An 18,620-nucleotide genomic window follows, 5' to 3' on the forward strand; every position below is an offset into this window, starting at 1 on the left:
TCTGCCTACTTGTGATTTCTCTCTGTCAAATAAATAAATAAAATCTTAAAAAAAAAAATCATTTGATGGCATCTGTCAGCCTATTTCCCTGCTGTGCTCCGTTCTGTCATCTCTTGTTTTACTGATGTAGGTATGTCACAAATACCGCAGCTTTATAGTAAATTCTGATAAGTCTCCTGACTTTGTTATTTTTTTAAGATTGTTTCCATGCTTCTCATACCTTTGCCTTCCTTATGAATTATAAAATCATCTCGTCAATTTATAAAAAAATTTTTCTGGGTTTTCAGTTGGGATTTTTCTGGAATAAACAGGTCAATTTGGGAGAAATGGTATTCTAGTAACATAAATCCTTCAATCAAAAACATGAAATATTTCTCTCTTTTTTGATTTCTCTCCTGAGTGCTTTGTAGATTTTGGTGTAGAGGTTTTGCATTGATACATTTATTAAATTTATCCGTAAGTATTTTATGTTTTTGACACTATTGTAAGTGGCATTTTGCATCTTATTTTAAACTATGTGGCATTGGTGTATAAGAATGCAATTGATTTTTATGTATTGACTTGGTATCATGTAATGTTGCAAAATTCAAGCTTTTCTTCTTGTAGATTCCTTAGGATTTTCTTTTCAGTTAATCATATCCCCTGCAAATGAGGCTCGTTTTACAACTTCCTTCCTGATACATATTTTTTTTTAAGATTTTATTTATTACTTATTTGACAGACAGAGATTACAAGTAGACAGAGAGGCAGGCAGAGAGAGGAAGGGAAGCAGGCTCCCTGCTGAGCAGAGAGCCTGATGTGGGGCTCGATCCCAGGACCCTGAGATCATGACCTGAGCCGAAGGCAGAGGCTTAACCCACTGAGCCACCCAGGCACCCCCTGATACATATACTTTTATCTCTTCTCCGTGTCCTTTGCACTGGGTAGAACTCCCAGGCCACTAGAATACAAGACGTAAAGACAGAAACAGAAATCCTTCTCCTTTTCCCCGTTTTAGGGGGAAGTTATTCAGGCTTTCATTGTCCATTATAATGTTTGCTGTAGAAGAAAAAAGCCCGTTTTAATAGTATTAGCTGCTTGGGAGAGCAAGTACCCGTCCTTATCTGAAGGTGGGCCCTTCCAGAGGCCTCCCTAATGAGTTAGTTCGAGATGACATCCAAGTGACCAGGTGGCGCCGCACAAGCTTCTGTCTGGTGGTTTTTTGGTTTTGTTTTGGTTTTTTGAGCCTCATGCACCCAGAGGAGGAAGCAACACCCTTGGGCCCCATGTCCCAGCCCCTCTCAGCTCCTCCTGGCATGCGGTGAGTATCTGGCAGGGGTCTCAGTTTTGCTCTTTCCCCACTTTATGATCCACGAAAACCAGGCAATTGCTGGCTTCATAGCCTGATCCTAGTTAACGGGGAAACACTTCCACGAGGCAAAGACAGACGAGAGAGCTGGCAGCTAGGCACTGACTCCACGAGTGTTGATCTCAGCGCCCAGCGCCATCTCTCCATCCCCTCCGGTCCTGAAGCCAGTCTGTGGCAGGGAAGCAGCTGGCTGGACTGACAAGGGCAGAGCTGCTGATGAGGTGGCTAGGACAAGGGTCCTGCTTCTCCTGCTTCTCTGTGTGCAGACACACAGAGCTGCACAGGGTGGACCAAGCTGGGCCAGCAGGATGTGTGTCCAAACTCATTCCACATGCCTACCCTCTGTCTCCCCCGAACCCCGCCCCCCCGGTTCTCGGCCCTTCCATACTTGTTCTCTTGTGCTGGGGGAGAGACTCACAAGGGAACCTTTCCATTTCACTGAACAGACAAGCTTAGAGCTCTGCTTGAGGAAACCTGCAATGAACAGAGAGGAAAAGGGCCATCGGGTTTGGATGTGTTGGTGGCCCGCGTGTCACTTTCCAGCGCAGGACGGGGAGCTTTGGGAAGCCTTGGAGCTATTTCCTCTGAGGGCAAGGTGAGGGTCCTCTGACTCCTCCTCTGCCAGACTGGGAGGCAAATGCTCAGAAAATGAAAGAATTTTGGCAACTCTAAACTACTTTCTCTCTTCTTCCCCTTTGGTAAGATGCATAAAAGTGAAATGTACAAATGATATATCCAAGTTACAGGCTGAGGAAATTAAACAGTGAGCCGAAGTGCACAGCCAGCACTGGCTGAGCAGGGCTGCTTTGGATTAAAACAAAACAAAACAAAACAAACAGCAACACATTTCTTTCCCTTGTGCTGATGGAGTGACACAACCTAACATTGGGAATGACAAAGTCTCTGCTGATTAATAGACTTCCTAACTGGTCAAATCTCACCAGGAAACAAACGCAAGATGGGGCACAGGTGCAAACACGGGCAAGGACAGGAGACATTGCAGCATACAGAGGACAAAGCTCTAGGTGCAACTTGGATATGGGCTGGGTATCTCACCACGTTCTCTGAACCTGGACCTGGACATGGACCTACACAAAAAGAAGAATGTCCTCCTCGCAGGATGGTTTTTAGGTTAAATTATTTACTGTGTGTAGAATTCCTTGCAGAGTTACAGTGAAGGGTCAGTGGAGGCCAAGTCCACCCCGTTCTCCGCTGACCACGGTCAGAGTGTCCCTGCATGGGAGAAGCCGCAGGTTGGTGGAGTCTCCACCATGTGGCAATTTTGCTGGGTTTGTTTGGGTCTGGACACTGGGCTTTTCCAGACTGGTGGATTAGAGGTGCTAGAAAGGTTGTTGACTAGTGATGGCGTGGCCAGTGACTGCTCACACATGCGGGGTCATTTCCTAGAGAAATCTCATTTGTGCGAAGGTTCTGAACCTCTTTGGAGCCCCAGCTGGAAGCTGCCCTGAGAAACTTCCCAGTCACGGAAATATCAACAGATAATTCTAGGGTTGGGGGCCTGCTATCTGCCAAGTGTCTTCTGGGTGTGAGTGCCTAGGTCCTCTCAGGCCATGGGAGACAGCCAGATCTGTGGCTCTAGTGGGGCCGGGGAGTGTCCTTGCCTGAGGAGGTGAGTCTACCTGGAGACGAGGCACGGGTCCCACCCACTTCCCAGGGACCGGCCAGAAGTCTCTTCGACCGGATTCTGCCCTGAGGGTGTGGGACCCGTCTGGGGATCAAGTCCAACCTTTTATTGCCTCCTGCAGGGCTTTACCAGGAGCACAGCGGAAGGCCTTGCGGCGTCACCCTTGGACGCTGCTCACACCTCTCAGCCATTCAGAAATCATCCAGAAATCTTCACGGAGCGTCTTGTTTGGACCAGGCAGTATTCTAGGTTCTGGGGGTGCAGAGCCAGGGATGGTGTGATAGTTGATTGCCTGTGAGCCCAGGAATGCCCAGAGGGATGGTAAAACATGAGGGGGTTTCTGGAAACGATTAGATAGGACTCAGTAGATGGGGGAAAGATGTTCAATCCACTGATGGTCTGAATAGAACGAAGCAGTGGGGGAAGGGCACATTCCTCACCTCTGCCGGAGCTGGATGTCCCGCTCCTAATGTTGTGACAGGACAAAATATCAACACCCATTGCGATGGGACGCATTTGTTCACGATGACTTACTTCCGTTGCTCACTTGAAGGGGGCAGGACATACTCCCCCAAATATGCCATTTTGGCCTATGTGTTATGTTGAGTGCATGTATATTTCAAATTGTTCTATCCTCTTGAAGAACTGACCCTTTTTTCATTATAGGATAAACTTCCTTGTTTCTTGTTACAGGTTTTGACCTAAAGTCTAAATTGCCTGATACAGGTGCCATTACCCGGCTGTCCTTTGGTTTCTCCTTGTGTGGAATCCTTTCCCCTCCCTTCCCTTCGAGACTGTGTGTGTCCTTGAAGTTCATATGGGAGACACAGAGTTGGGTCTCGTTTGTCCCCCCATTTAGCTCCTCTACGCCTTTTTTAAAAAAAAGATTTTATTTATTTATTTGACAGACAGAGATCACAAGTAGGCAGAGAGAGAGGAGGAAGCAGGCTCACCGCTGAGCAGAGAGCCCGATGCAGGGCTCGATCCCAGGACCCTGAGATCATGACTCGAGCCGAAGGCAGAGGCTTTAACCCACTGAGCCACCCAGGCGCCCCTCCCCTATGCCTTTTTATTGGAAAATTTTATCTATCTAAATTTAAAGTCATCATTGATAGGCAAGGACTTGTTAATACCATCTGCTGTTGTATTCCCTTGTCAAGTGGTAATTTTCCATATTGGATTGCTTTGATTTCCCTCTCTTTATCATTTGTGTATGTTCTGTAGGTTTTTGCTTTGTGGCTACTATAAGCTTACATAAAACATCTTATAGATGAAGCAGTTGATTTTACAGTGGTAACTCAGATTTTGTACAAAAACGTTGCCCTTTTACCCCCCTGCACACACAAAATTCATGCTTTTGATGTCACAATTTACCTCTTTTTACAGAGTGTACACATTAACAAGTTACGATGGCTGTAGTTATCTTTAATACTTTTGCTTCAATGGTGTCTGGAGCTTCTCCACTGGAAACCTAGACTTCCACAAGTCTCCCTCATCCCAGGGTGATTCTCTAAATTGGTGTTCTTTGGGGGGAGAAGGCAGAAAACTTAGCTCACCATGTTGGTGATGGCCATACTTTTATCTGAAGCAATTGCAATCTCTTTGTTTCCTTCATCGATTATAAGCATAAAATCTTTATTGCATGCTTCATTTTATGTCTGTGTATCACAATATGGCCCTTTCCTTACAATTATCTTTTAAATATGCATGATGAAGTTTCAGAGTAAACGTGAGGTTGGGTGGGGCAGAGTCTGGAGCCTACGACCAAGAAAGAATTCTTAAGAAGTCTCTGGTGCAAAAAGGTGATTTTATTCAAGCACCGGGACACGACCCTTGGGCAGAAAGAGCTGCTCCTCCTGGTTGTGAGGGGCGGCTGGTTATACACTAAAGGGTTAGGGAGGTAAGGAAAAAGGGAGGGTTGGAAAGAACTTTCCTATGCTACAGAAGACCTAAGGATACCAGAGGCCTGGCCATTGTCAAGGTTTTCCCCTTTAGCAAGGCATTAACATCAAGATAGTTGGGAGATTCCTGGAAGAGGGTCACACACGTCCCACCCAAGAGTTGGGGGGAGGTTGCGATGGGGGGGTGTCAGCTTGTGCCTTGTCCTCAGCTTGCCTTCTGTCCCCTCATCACGTACACACACAGTTGTCTTCCTTTTTTGCTGAAGTGTGAGGTGTGAAAATGACCATACGACCTGAAACCAGCAAAGTGATCTTGACAGTCAATGGGAGAAATTGTGATTGTTTGGCCATTAAACATTTTGGTCAAAACATTAAAGACTCTTTTTTTTTTTAAAGATTTTATTTATTTATTTGACAGTCAGATATTACAAGTAGGCAGAGAGGCAGGCAGAGAGAGAGAGGCAGGAGGAAGCAGGCTCCCTGCAGAGCAGAGAGCCCGATGCGGGGCTCGATCCCAGGACCCTGGGATCATGACCTGAGCTGAAGGCAGAGGCTTAACCCACTGAGCCACCCAGGCGCCCCAACATTAAAGACTCTTACTCTCAGTTACCAATGTATTGGAAAATGAAAAAAAAAGTGTAAAACTATACTTATTTAGCATATTGTAACTTTAAATGTTCGAAACATGGAGAATTACATTATTTTACTACTTTCCTATTTTTTATTATGTTAGTCACCATACAGTACATCATTAGTTTTTTTTTTTTTTAAAGATTCTATTTATTTATTTGACAGACAGAGATCACAAGCAGGCAGAGAGGCAGGCAGAGAGAGAGGAGGAAGCAGGCTCCCTGCCAAGCAGAGAGCCCGATGCAGGACTTGATCCCAGGACCCTGGGATCATGACCTGAGCAGAAGGCAGAGGCTTTTAACCCCCTGAGCCACCCAGGCGCCCCAACGTCATTACATTTTGATGTAATGCTCCAAGATTCATTGTTTACATATAACACTGAGTGCTCCGTGCAATTATTTTACTACTTTTTTTTTTCCCTAAGATTTCATTTATTTATCTGACAGAGAGAGACACAGTGAGAGAGGGAACACAAGAGAGCAGCAGAGGGAGAGGGAGAAGCAGTTTTCCTGCCAAGAAGGGAGCCTGATGCGGGGCTCGTTCCCAGGACCCTGGGATCATGACCTGAGCCAAAGGCAAAGTCACCCAGGTGCCCCTATTTTACTACTTTCTTAAAAGCTTACTGAAAGGTCCCCCAATAATGGGTCCGTGATTAAAGGAGCGAGACTGATACAAAGCGAAGGTCAAGCAAAGCTTTATCTCGTGCCAAGCATCAAGAATCGAACCGACCAGCCAGGGCCGCACCTCTTACAGAGAGCTCGACCCCTCTTTGCTTCACAGACTAGCTTTTTTTTTTTTTTTTTTTAAAGATTTTATTTATTTATTTGACAGAGAGAAATCACAAGTAAGCAGAGAGGCAGGCAGAGAGAGAGGAGGAAGCAGGCTCCCCGCTGAGCAGAAAGCCCGATGCGGGGCTCGAACCCAGGACCTGGGATCATGACCTGAGCCAAAGGCAGCGGCTTAACCCACTGAGCCACCCAGGCGCCCCCACAGACTAGCTTTTAAGGGCAAAGGCCATGTGGTTGGGTCTGGCCACGCACAGGTGGCCAATGACATTGTAACACACAAAGAAAGCTGCACAGTCATGCTGGCTCACACATAAGTGACCAACTGAATTACAATTTACCCTAGTAGATATTTGAACCAGCCTATCACCTTGGTCAGAATTGGTGCCCAATAGGCTCTCAAAGGGTGGGGCCTATACTCCCTGGTAACTAGGGAGACAGTATGCGCCCCCCCCCCCACACTGATTGGGGGGTCGCACACTGGCCTGACCCACCCTTGTATTTGAGCTTTGTTACCTGGGACTGATTTCCCGGGACTTGTTTTTAAGTAAGTCCCCTGGGGGAAGGGGGGCAGGGACAGTTTAAGGGTTAAACAACAAAGTTATTTAACCAGATGGAAGCGCTCTGGCTAAATAGGTCCTTACACTTACTTAGTAGTTGGAATAGTGCTTGGCTTCTCATACAGTTTAATATTTGCAGGAGGCATCTTTTAATTGTTGTATTCAATGTTTCTAAGTTTGTATCCACATTCAACGGTCTGTCCTTTGCTTCCAGTGTTTCAAAGATGTCTAGGAGTCCTGACAGTGATTCTCTGACCCCACTCTTCTGTCCGGCTCCTGACCCTTCTTGGGCTCACCTGTGCATTTCCGTGTGCAGTCCGGTCTGAGCAAGAACTCTGCTAGGTCCGTTTAACCAGAAGCCCTCATCCTTGACATCTGGTCCCCTTCCTATCCTTCCTCTCATTCGGCCTCTCCCCCAGGGGAGGGCTGACCGCTTGGCCTGTTAGGCAGAACCACCGCCCCCCACCCCCGCCACCTGCCATTTCCAGCTGGTAACTTCCTGCCGGTCGGCCCCTCCCTCCCCAGGACTGCATCTAGGTTGGAACCCCTTCTCACCCCGTGTAAACTGCTCTTGCCGTGGTCTCTCTCAGTCCATCCACGGCTCTGAATATGGCCTGCCTCGCCGTCTCCGGAAGATGTCTTCGAATGTTTTTCCTCTGACAGTTTCTCTCAAGCAAAGCCTTTTGCTGCCATCACGTCGCCTGCAACAACAGCGTCCTCTCATTTATGTTGGTGAGTCAGCTTCGCCCAGACCCTCTGGGTGTGAGTCCTCCGGGCAGGAGAGCACCCATGGGCCCTGCGGTCAGCTTTGCTCCTTGACTCCCTTTATGGTCCACTCCAACTTTCTTTCTCCATTGTCACTTTTCATTTTTTTGGTCCGTGTTTGTCTTTTCCAGCCAGTTCCCTCCTTCCACTGTTTGTTTGTGTGAAATACCACATGGATTTTTTCCTTGGAGATGCATGGTTTGCCGTCTGTGTGGGTCTGGGTGGCAGACACATGGGGGCAGCTGAGATAGACCTGAAAGAAGTCACGTGACCTGTCCTGGCTCCTGAAGCACGTCTGTTACTTCCAGTGGAATATATGGACAGAGGGCTTAGTGACAGTCTGGAGTTGAGGTACCTTTGGTTCCTACAACTTGGGTGTCTCCAAAGTGTGCAAAGTGTGTGTGTTTGCATGCACGTGTGTGTACCTATTCAACATCAGATTATTGGGTATCCCAAGCAGAGTAAGAGAAGCATTGCAGAAGAAATCATATCTGAAATTTCCCCTCCCCCAGACAGAACCTTACCTTTATTTGGGAATTATCCTGGGAGCAGGGGTATGCCTGGTTTTGCTCTCCGACTGTCTCCAGAGACAAAGCCTCTGGCACATAATGGGGGCTCAGCCTGAGTCTGTGTATGAGACGTTGTTGAACATTCGAGCAGAAGGTGGGAAGAACGGTGCCCCTCAAGGTGTTGACATCCTAGTCCTCAAAGCCGCTCTATGTGGTATCTTCCACAATAAAGGGGAGTGAAGGTGGTGATGGAGTTAAGCCTGCTAATTAGCTGACCTTGAACCAGGCTTAGTAGCCTGGATAATCCAACGGGTTGGAAAAGGCAAGAAGACTGAGTCTCTCTAACGGGCTCCAGAGGGAATGCCGGCTGGACCAACACCTTGATTTCAGACCAGTGGACCCTCGCTGGCTTGCTGATGTCCAGAACTGTAAGCTAACAAGCTTCTGTCAGGAGCCGCTAAGTCTGTGGTCATGTGTCACACCGATGATGGGAGATCTGGGCAGACAGGTGCTGCCTTTTGTGCTGGGAGGCAGGTCCCGACACAGTGTTCAGACCCCATTAGGCAGCAGGCCCAGTGCCTGAGGCTCACCAGCTTTCAGGGTGGAAATGTTAGATTTTTAGCATTTTTTTTTTTTAAGTAGGAAGATGCTTGAGAAGGAAAACTACCCAGGCTTCTGGAAGTCAGGCTCAGAATGGCCAGTGGATGACATCCCCTAGCAGGGATGAGACACCAGCCAAGTGGCTTTTCTGCAGCTGGACCCCCATTTCCCGGGTTAGGAGAGCAGACACTCGGAGAGAAGGAGGCCACGGGGTGACAGGGCCCCCTTTGTTTCAGTGTTCCTTTTCTAAAAGAAAACTGGGAACAGATGGCCCCCACGAGCCATTTCTCTCTAACAAAATGTGGATCAGCATCTGCATGCCTGCTTCCGAGCCCCAGGGAGTCCCGGGGCCCCAGACCTGTCCATGCAGAGAGCTCAGCGTTCATTTCCAGAAGGCTGCTCGTGAGACAGACTGCAAGCTGGGGGCTGGCTGGCACTCCCGTGAGCACGGAAACATCCATGTGCACGTGTGGTGCGTGTACGTGCACGAACTCACACACTTTTCAGTGTGAGTGACCTAACGCCCAAGGCCCCTTCACCCTGTTCCTCTTCTTACTGGAATCCCTGGAATTTGCACGTTCCGGTTCCCAGGGGTGATAACCTGTACTGGGCTCCCTGCCCACCACTCGCTGCTCCAGGGAGAGGATCCAAGCTGGTCTTGGCCCTTCCAGCACAGGGGGCGGGGACTGCTGGGGGAGAGAGGCCCGAGAAGAACTGGGGATTCCCTTCTCCCACTTTGTCACCTGCAAACACAAAACAGCTTTCTCCTCTAGCTCTGGTCAGCTGCCCAGAACCCGCTCCTTCCCAGCCCCCTGCTGGACGCCATGGAAAACGCCAGCCTGGCCAGCTGCTGCCCCCTCGTGGAGAGTTCTCGGTTTCTGTGTTTGGCATGGATCAGGAAAGCGGCTCTGACTACTTCTAACAGGACAGGTACCTTTGTGCAGGCTCTGAAAACACAGTTTATTGCCACACACGGCGTTGGTTTGTGTGTGTGTGTGTGTGTGTGTGTGTGTGTGTGCCAAAACCTGTAAGCAGCTCTCCCCAGCAGCTTTGAAGAAAGACTCCCCCCGCCTCCCGTCCCTGCGACGTCAGCGGCCCTCTTGGGAAGTGGGGGAGGGATAGCATTGCAAAAGGAAGACGTCCCAAATCTCTCATGCCCAGAAGGTCCATTTGCATTTGAGATGGTGGATGGGAAGTGTTGGGGTTGGCTGACCCGTGGTTTTTGCCCGTGCTCTGGGACAAGCAGCCGGCCACCGTCTCTGCAGACTGTCCTTTCTCTCCCTCCCCCTCAGCTTTGTTTCGGATTGTTCTCTGTGGCACAGACCTGCCGAGATCAACACGTCTGAGAGTGTGGATAAACACGCTGGTCGGATACGGGACATGCTGAGCCCTGGGGGACTGGAGCCGGGACAAGTGGGCCGAGTCTGGGATGCCCAACAACGTGGCCCTTCTCCACACCCACCTTCCCGGCACCCTGGGCCTCATCTGTCTTGTCTGGGCACACGACATGCAGGGAGGCCGGGCATGTGGATCACGTCTGTGGGCATATCTTGATGTGTGTCAGCAAGGGGACAGGACAGCGCCTTCACACCCCGTCCCACCTCCCCCCAGCCCCAGCAAGAAGTACTGTAGGAAGTGAGAGGAAGGGAGAGTCGCTGTGCCGCTGAGCCTGGGCCGTCCTGCCCAGCCTGGGCCTCCCCTCTGAGGACCACCCCAGCCCCAGAGCCGGCGCCATCTGACCTGCTTCTGTGTCCACGTGGGCCTGGGTCATCCTGCAGGCCCCAGAGAGCAGCCAGGATGGCTCAGGGTCAGGGGGTGACTGCCAGTCTGCTCCAGCTCTGGTCAAGCCCAGTGGCCAGAGTCTGCGGTGGGCACAGCCGGCCCTGTCAGTCAGCTGTGGCCGGAAGGTCACAGGGCATGGTGGGTTTCAGGAAAGCCACTGCCCATCCACCAAGCCCTGCTGAGAGGGCTGCCCTCCATGTCAGGGTACCCGCACCCCACTTCAGTGAATGTGTGGTCCCATGGGAGAAATTATATCCCAAGCAGGAAGCGGAGACGGGGTGGGGGTCCCCAGAACCACCACGAGTTTGCAGAGAATGTGGGCACAGGTACCCTTTGGGGTCCTGATCTGGGCCACGCAGTCGCTGTACACATGGGGGCTCCCTTCCCTTTGGGGGTTTTCACCCCTGGCCCAGAGGTAGCTTTCCTCAGAGAGCATCAGACACTCACTGCTACAGTCAGCCTGGCCTCCGTCTTAGCTGGAGCCCACCTCCTGTCCCCTGACCTCAGACCACCAGGTGTCACTTTGTGGTCAGCAGCAGAGAGGCCTCTCCATTATCTAAAGAACAGGTTTGCTTCTGCTGACCTTCCAGAAATAGTCAGTGTGCATACATCACTGTCATTGCCAAGGATGGGGCCCTTCCCTTTCCCCGGGGCTGACTGTGGGTGGGCTGGGCCTGGCTGCTCCACAATGGTGTGTCCCACACGTCCAAGACAAGAATGTTCTGAAGTGCTTCCTTCACTGCCGCATGTCCGAGAGAACAGTATGTCCCTGAATTCAGCATTATGAGCGTCCTTCCCAAATGGCCCCAGGGGCACAATAATAGCCCTTCGGGGTTGTGAGTGTTCTGTGAAACAAGGGATGGCTTCCTGTCCTGCATGGGTCTTGTGAGAGGACGTCCTCTTTATCTGCCCCTTTTAAGAGCTTTTACTCTGAGCTGAGCCCCCCTGAGGGCTCAGGGAGCTGGGAGGGTCCCTTAGAGAACCTGGCCTGGGGGGAAGGGAGATGCCTGCATTTGTTATTAAGAGGCCTGGGATTCCATCCTGGGACAGCCTCCAAGGCTCAGTGGGAGATGGACCTGCAGACAAGGGAAGAGCCCCCCACCCTTGCCTCGAGAAAGTGAGTGCTTAGAGAGTCTAGGAGAGGAATGCCCAGGAACCAGAGCTCAGCAGGAGGGAGTTCAAACCCGAGGACAACGGGCTAAGGGGGAGGGCATTCTGGGGTCCCTGAACTGCAGGGAGTGACTGTGCCAGAGGAGGGGTGGTGTGGTGTGGTGGGTGGGGCTGTGGGCAGGACCACAGGGAGGACCCTGCGTGGGGATTTGAGGTCCTCTGATCTCGGCTGCAGCCCCTTCATTCTGCTCCCCAGAGACTGTGTATCTCTGCATAGCGTCACCTGAGGCTGGCTAGACCCAGGCCCTGCAGCTTCTGTACAAAGAGGCCTCATCTGAACATGCAGATGTCCTTTCCATGACCAAGAGGAGACACAGAGCTTCCATGTGCAAGAGACACAGAGATGGCATTCCTCCCGTCAGAGAACGCTTTAATTGCGGGACTCTCTTTGTGCCTAAACTGCTCTGAGAATTACACCCCAGCATCAACCCTATGTCATTTAAAAAGCCCCATTCCATAATTAAGGCTTGAAAAAGTGGCACAAAAGTACATGCAACAGGAGTAACAATCTTGGAAGAAAGACAAGCTCCCCAGAGTTCCAAAAGGGCAACAAAGGACCTCCTCTGTGCTCCAAGGAGAGTGTGTGGCGGGACTGGCTGTGGGGCTGGGCGCGGTGATCCCGGTGAGGGCAGTCTGTGATCTTGCAGGGTTGGCAAAGAGAAGGGCTTCCCCTGGCCTGGGGCAGGGCAAGCAGCTCGGGAAGCAGGTTGGCACCAACTGTGGGAGAAGGAAAGGCACACCTGAGGCTCAGAAGCCCACAGAATGGGACTTTTTCCCTGTGCTAGCTGAGGCCTCTTTATTCAGAGAGGGAGTACAGTGGTGGCAGACGTCGTGACGTGAGTGTATGTGGCAGGTGCTGGATAAACCTGCTCTGGAGAGGGCAGGGCGGTGGGAGATAGTGGAGGGACTCTCATGATCAGAAAAGGGAACTGGCCATCTCCCCCTCATTTCCCTCCCTCCTGACCTACCCAGATGCTTGGTACCTCACCAGGACCGGGACCCCCTTGGGCCCTTTCTCGGGACTTGGCCTTGGCATTTTCTGGGAGGCAGGAGAAGCTTGTGACTCAGTTTACCTACTGGTTGAGCAGGAATAATTGTACCAGCCTCTAAGTGACTGTGGAACGTGTTATGATTCCGTCAGACAAATGTCAGGGCCAAGGGTCATTTAACAGAAATGGTGCAATCCCAAGGACAGGAATTACATAAAAGCTCCCATACTTCAAAGGAAAATGAAATCAACCGCCTCCTTAAAAAGTAACTTTCCTCGTGACACTGCCTGCCTCACGGCCAGTGGATACAGAGGCACCCGCCTGCCTACCTTGCTCCCTGGGACCTGTGAGGGCCCCCTGCACCCTGGATGGCCCAGCCAGACACCCTCTCTGAGCCAGGAGGTCTTCATGGAAAGGATCAGAGTTGTATCTTCCAGATTCCACTTTATGTTTTACTCTCAGTATGAAACCAGATTTGCAACAGAGAGGTTTGAAGTGGGTTCCTCTGCCTGCCATGTCTGTACCCTTAGGCCATTCCTCATGGGGCAAATGGACCACATTTTCCTCCCCAAGAACCGCCTCTGACATCACTGTCTGCACCGTCTGCCCCTCTCAGACGTTCTCCTCCGACCAGGCCCCAGGCGCCCTCTCTCCCTCGGGTGGGCCAGGGTGGGTGCCTGACCCTGCTGGGCACACATCCCAGCCCCCGTGAAGGGAAAGCATCCATGGCAGCCTCTGCAAAGGGGGCTGAGTCTCTTGAGGCTGGAGCTGGAGAAGCTTGGCTTTGAAGGGACCCACCATGGAAGTCTTGGAGTTGCTCTGTTCCTTTGGGATTCTAAAAACATTTAGCGTTGCTGGAAGAAGGAACCTAGATTGATTCTGGCCCCGAGAATTAAATTCTGCACCTGCGTGGATGAGGGCAGACTATCTGGTGAACCCCGTTCTTGCATGACATTTGTATAACTGTCACATTTAAATAATGTGAGGAGGTGAGAAAATAAAAAAGTGGAGATGGGTGGGGTGTGGCTGCCCAGCCTGAGGGCCCACAGCATCAAGGAACCCAGGAACAGAGCCATCCCCCCACCCGACAACAGGAGCTCCCGCTTCTCTGAGACAACGTGGCAGGTGATGTTTTCCGGGAACCCAGAGATGTGCCACCCACCGCCTCTGCCGTCCATGCGGCTAAGTATCAGGCATCCTGGGGCCCAGAGCCCTCCAAGATTCCTCAAACTCCCCAACCCTCAGCCTGCTCAGCTGCTGAGTCAGCCTCACCCCTTCCTTCCCAGGAAAACTGCACTAGAGGCTCTGGGCTGCGCTCTGCCCATCACTCCTCCTGCCCTCTGACCCGTCCAAGCTTCCCCAGGTGGCCCCGCATGGTGTGGTGGCATGCCTCCTTTCCTTGGGAATTGTGAGAGATATGCTGTTCTTTGCTTCCATGTCTGTCCTCTTACCCCTGATTAAAATAAATCCCCAGCACAGCTTAAAACACAGGCCGTGTCACACTTTCAGCCCGGATCAAACAAGACCTGCCTTGCAGTGTCTGAGCATCAGGCTAATTGTGCAGCTGATGGGAGGGCCAGGGAGAACTCTGAAAGGACCAGCCCAGAGGACACGCTGCGGGGTGCTCAGCAAGGGGGCAGCGTGTACTGCGACCCTCCTGGCCAGGTACTAGAGTCCTTGTCATAACGCTGCCTTCCCAAACTATACGTGTGTCTAGGCCACAGCCGTTTTGCTTGCAGACTGTTCCGTGGCCTCTTTGTGGATAAGCTGGGCCCCCTACAGAAAGCCTGACCCATGTGTAGATCTGCTCCCTGCTGCTTTCCCCAAATGCAAGGAGGTCCTGTGAACAAGGTTCTTGGCGTTGGTCTAGGCAGACATCCTCTGCAGAGGTGACATCAGAGCATCTGCCCTGGACCTGGGCTCAGTGGGACATGTGTCTGGAGCCTTGGACTGGATTAAGAGGCGGGCAGAGAAAGCATGGGGGCCTGGTCCTGCTTCTCCTGGGCCTATCTGTGTGTCTCAGCGTCCCAGAACCCATAGCTCTCAGCCATCTGGTGTCCCCGCCTGCCATGAGCCTCAAGGCTTCAGTCTACCTCCACGGTGTTCGTCCTCCCAGAGTACAGCTGAACCTCTAAACACTGGCTCCTCCCAGCAGCATGGTCTGGGGACAGGGATCCCATTGGACCCCCAGTAGTGTCCGTAGGGCTTTGCCAGGCCAGCAGGTGACCTTGGACACCCCCCAGCTAAGTTGTGCTCAGCCTCTTCTTCCTGCAGGTTGTACTTACACCCTGCCCATCCTTGAAAAGCAGGAGCTCAAGATGCAGACAATTATTAGCTGTCTCACCTGTCTGCAGAGACCCCTAGGCCTCGCCTGAGGCTCTCAACCTTGGTTCTCATCCTTTGATAATGAGCAAGTGGCTAGGATTTTCCCTCCCTCCCTTCCTTCCTTCTTTCCTCCTTTCCTTTCCTTCTTCCCTTTCCTCCCCTTCCGTCCCCTCCCCTCCCTCCCTCCCTGCCTGCCTTCCTTCCTCCTTTCCCTTCTTCCTTCCCTTTTCTCCCCTCCTTGCCTCCCTTCTCTTCCCTGTCCTTCCCTTCCTTCCCTCCTTTCCTCCCCCCTCCCCTCTCTAAAGTGGCTGTGAGTTTTGAGTGAAGAGATGGCTCATGCTTCTGGTTTGTTTTTTTTTTGTTTTTTTTTAAAGATTTTATTTATTTATTTGACAGAGATCACAAGTAGGCAGAGAGGCAGGCAGAGAGAGAGATAGAGGAGGAAGCAGGCTCCCCGCGGAGCAGAGAGCCCGACGTGGGGCTCGATCCCAGGACCCTGGGATCATGACCCGAGCTGAAGGCAGAGGCTTTAACCCACTGAGCCACCCAGGCGCCCCGGCTCATGCTTTTGGAATGGAGACTTATTCTATCATCTGTCCACAGGTTCTGTTACGAACATGGGCCGCTCTGCAGAGACTTGGTCCCACATCTGTGTGAGGGAAGGTCAAGGGAAAGGGCTTCCTTCTGTTTGAGGAGAAGTTTTGTCCTGAGTGGCTGACCCTGGCTGCCTTTGTAGAACCACTGGGGTCCCAGGAGCAAAGGGGGATAAACCACCCCTGAGCCCCTGGAAAGCCCACCAGTGGCTGTTCTTCTGCTTTGTTCTGGAGCTGCTTTCCAAGTGATGTCTTGGGTTATAGAAGGACATGTTGGGCCAGAGATGGTGGGTCACCACTGCCCTTCTCTTTTCCACCAGACGTTAGAGATGGGGAAAGTCTCCGTCCTTGCACAGATGGAGAAACTGAGGCCTGAGAGGGGAAGGGCAGCCCGAGACCCACAAAATTAGTGGTGAGATAGGACCAGAGACTGGGTCTCCGGCCTGCACTGCCCTCTGTGACTCCTACTTGGGCCGATCTCTGGGCCCTGCTTTGGGGAGAATGCGGGAGGGGTCCCCGTCTCTGCCTCTCAGCCTGACCTCGTGGCTGTGCGGAGACCCTGAGAGCCGGGCATGTGTGGGCAGAGAGCAGACACCAAGTGCGTCTGCCATCCGTGGCTGACCGCTGCCCCACAGGGACCCAGGCACGAGGCTCTAGGTGAGGCCAATTCTTCTAAGAGGCCAGTTGGCTGAGAGTAGCCTCCATCCTTTACTGCCCCATGGGCACCGGTCAGCTCCCAGAAGGGGCCCTGCGTCCAAGGGAGGCTTGGGATGGCTGAGTGGCTCTAGGCCCAAGACAGCACATTGTATGGGGCACTGTGTAGGGGGACATGCTGGGGCTCTTAAACACACAGCCCCCAGCTCCCCAGCTCCCCAGCTTGGACATGTTTTGCTACCCTAAGAAAATTGATTCAACGGAGGGAAGCTCTGGAAATCATTTTGGAAATTGTGTGACCTAAGTTCGGTGGCCAGGTAATGACCATGAACGCATGAACAAGCTGACAGAGAAAACCAGTGTTCAGGGCTCTGTGGTCCCCAGATAAGCTTCCTCACTGTGTCCAGCACCCTAGCTTCTCACCGAGGCGTGTGTGGACGCAGAGCCCGGCACAGCCGTCTAGCGAGGGCAGTGCTCCTCTCTATCCGTCCCTCCTTCCTTCCTCTGAGGACTGCTTTCTCTTGCTTTTCTTTAAAGAAAATGGAATTATAAAACATTCAGATGAGGACACAGAAAAGGGAAAAATGAGTAAACAATCCAGTTTTCCACTGTACTGCGATGAGGCATCGTTGCCTCATCAGGGCTCTGGCCTGACCCAGAAGTGCTGGGCATAAAAGGGGGCAGGTGTGGGGGGCTCTCCCATCTGGGGCAGCCAGGGTGGGGGTGCTCACCCAGCCCAGATGAGAGGCTCTCCTGGCCTGGTTTCTCCCAAACTCCTCCTCCGTAAAGGAGTAGAGCTGAGAATGGCATCTTGGTTCATGCGTGCGTGGGATTCCAGGCAGGATCTGGGAGCCACACTGCCCTGGGTCTCTGAGAACCCTCCTCCCCTTGAGGCCCTGCTTGTTCCTGAAGTCCACCTTGTTAGTTTCCCTCCTGCATTAGCTGCCCTGGGCCCCCTTGTTTTCCAGTTTTAACACCTCAAGTTCATTTCAGTAATTTACTAGTGTGGGAAATCCAGGGTTCCGAAGCAAGATGCCAGGTGACTCGAGGGGCAGGGTTTGCTGTTCCTCTGACTGAGGGGCCTGGGGTCCCCTCAAAGGGCCCTGATTGCCGTCACCAGCTGTCTATGGTCTCTGAGAACGTCCTGCATGGTCACTTCCCTCCTGTCTTCAGCTCAGCCTGCACCCTACAGCCCAGAAACAATGTTGCAAACTGTCCTAATCCTCTTGTAAAGAACAGATTGACTGCAGGGCAAATCATTTACAAGGACAGGGATAGAGGAGGTCTTCTGTTGCTACTCTAAAGAGAGGGGTTTCCTTTGTCAATTTCAGACTCAGAAATTGACTCTTCTCCCAGCAGCAGATAATTACCTGTCCTCCCTGAAGCTCTTTCCCTGGGGGCCCATCCAGCTGCGCTCTGTGCCTGAGACCACATGCACGGTGAAGCTGGAAGCCCCAAGGGGCAGTGTGGCCCTATATCCAGAAGGGGCCAGGCAGGTGCTCACCAGAGAAGCCTCCTGGCCATCTTCTCTTTTGCTGCGGTGCTGGGGCAGGGCCCTTGCAGGGCATGGGACCAGGACATGCAAGTTGAGAGAGATGCCTCAGGCTCCTCCCTGTGCCACGTTTGTGGGATCACATCGCCAGGAGAGCCCCTTCCACGTCTGGACAGGGAAGACACAAGCTCCTGTTTTCTCTCTGCTTCTCAAGGGTGTCCTGAACCCTGGAGAATCTCTCAGGACTGCCTCGTGGGGTCACCTTGCTAAGCTCCGAGTCCTTGAGCAGTGCTGCCTGCCCCTCCGTGCATGCCATGCTGGCTCGGACATGTGGGTTCTGCATGCGGCATACATCTGGGATGCTTGGGAGTTTGGCCAAGACCAGGCTGGGGAGGGGAGCCGTGCCACCATGCCATTTGTCCTGGGCCCTGGAGACCCCTGCCCAAACAGCTTTGTGTTCTGTGGGATGTGGGCCCTGGGTCACGCTGGCTCAGGGTGACGCAGCCCAGGACAGCAGAGAGCAGGCTCTTGCTTGGGCTGGAACCTAGCTGTGGGTCCAGGCAATGCAGACCCCACCCAAGGGGCTGCTCATGGATTGAGCAGGGGTCTGCTGGAGCTTTCATTCTTCTCCCCGTGGGGACAGGAGAGAGGTGCTTGTGTACCCTGTGTGTACCCTTTCTGCCCTCAGTGAGTATCAAGTCCAAGGTCAAGGGCCCATAGACCAGGTGTCTGGTGAGAGCAGATAGCATCTCCTCGCATGTTCTCACTTGTGTGTGGGGGGGTTACTCCTTTCCACGAGGGCCCCGTTCTCCTGACCCAACCTCCTTCTAGACGCCCCACCTCCTAACACTGTCATCTTGCGGGGTGGGATT

This window comes from Lutra lutra, chromosome 18, assembly GCF_902655055.1.
Source record: "Lutra lutra chromosome 18, mLutLut1.2, whole genome shotgun sequence".
NCBI classification, from domain to species: Eukaryota; Metazoa; Chordata; class Mammalia; order Carnivora; family Mustelidae; genus Lutra; species Lutra lutra.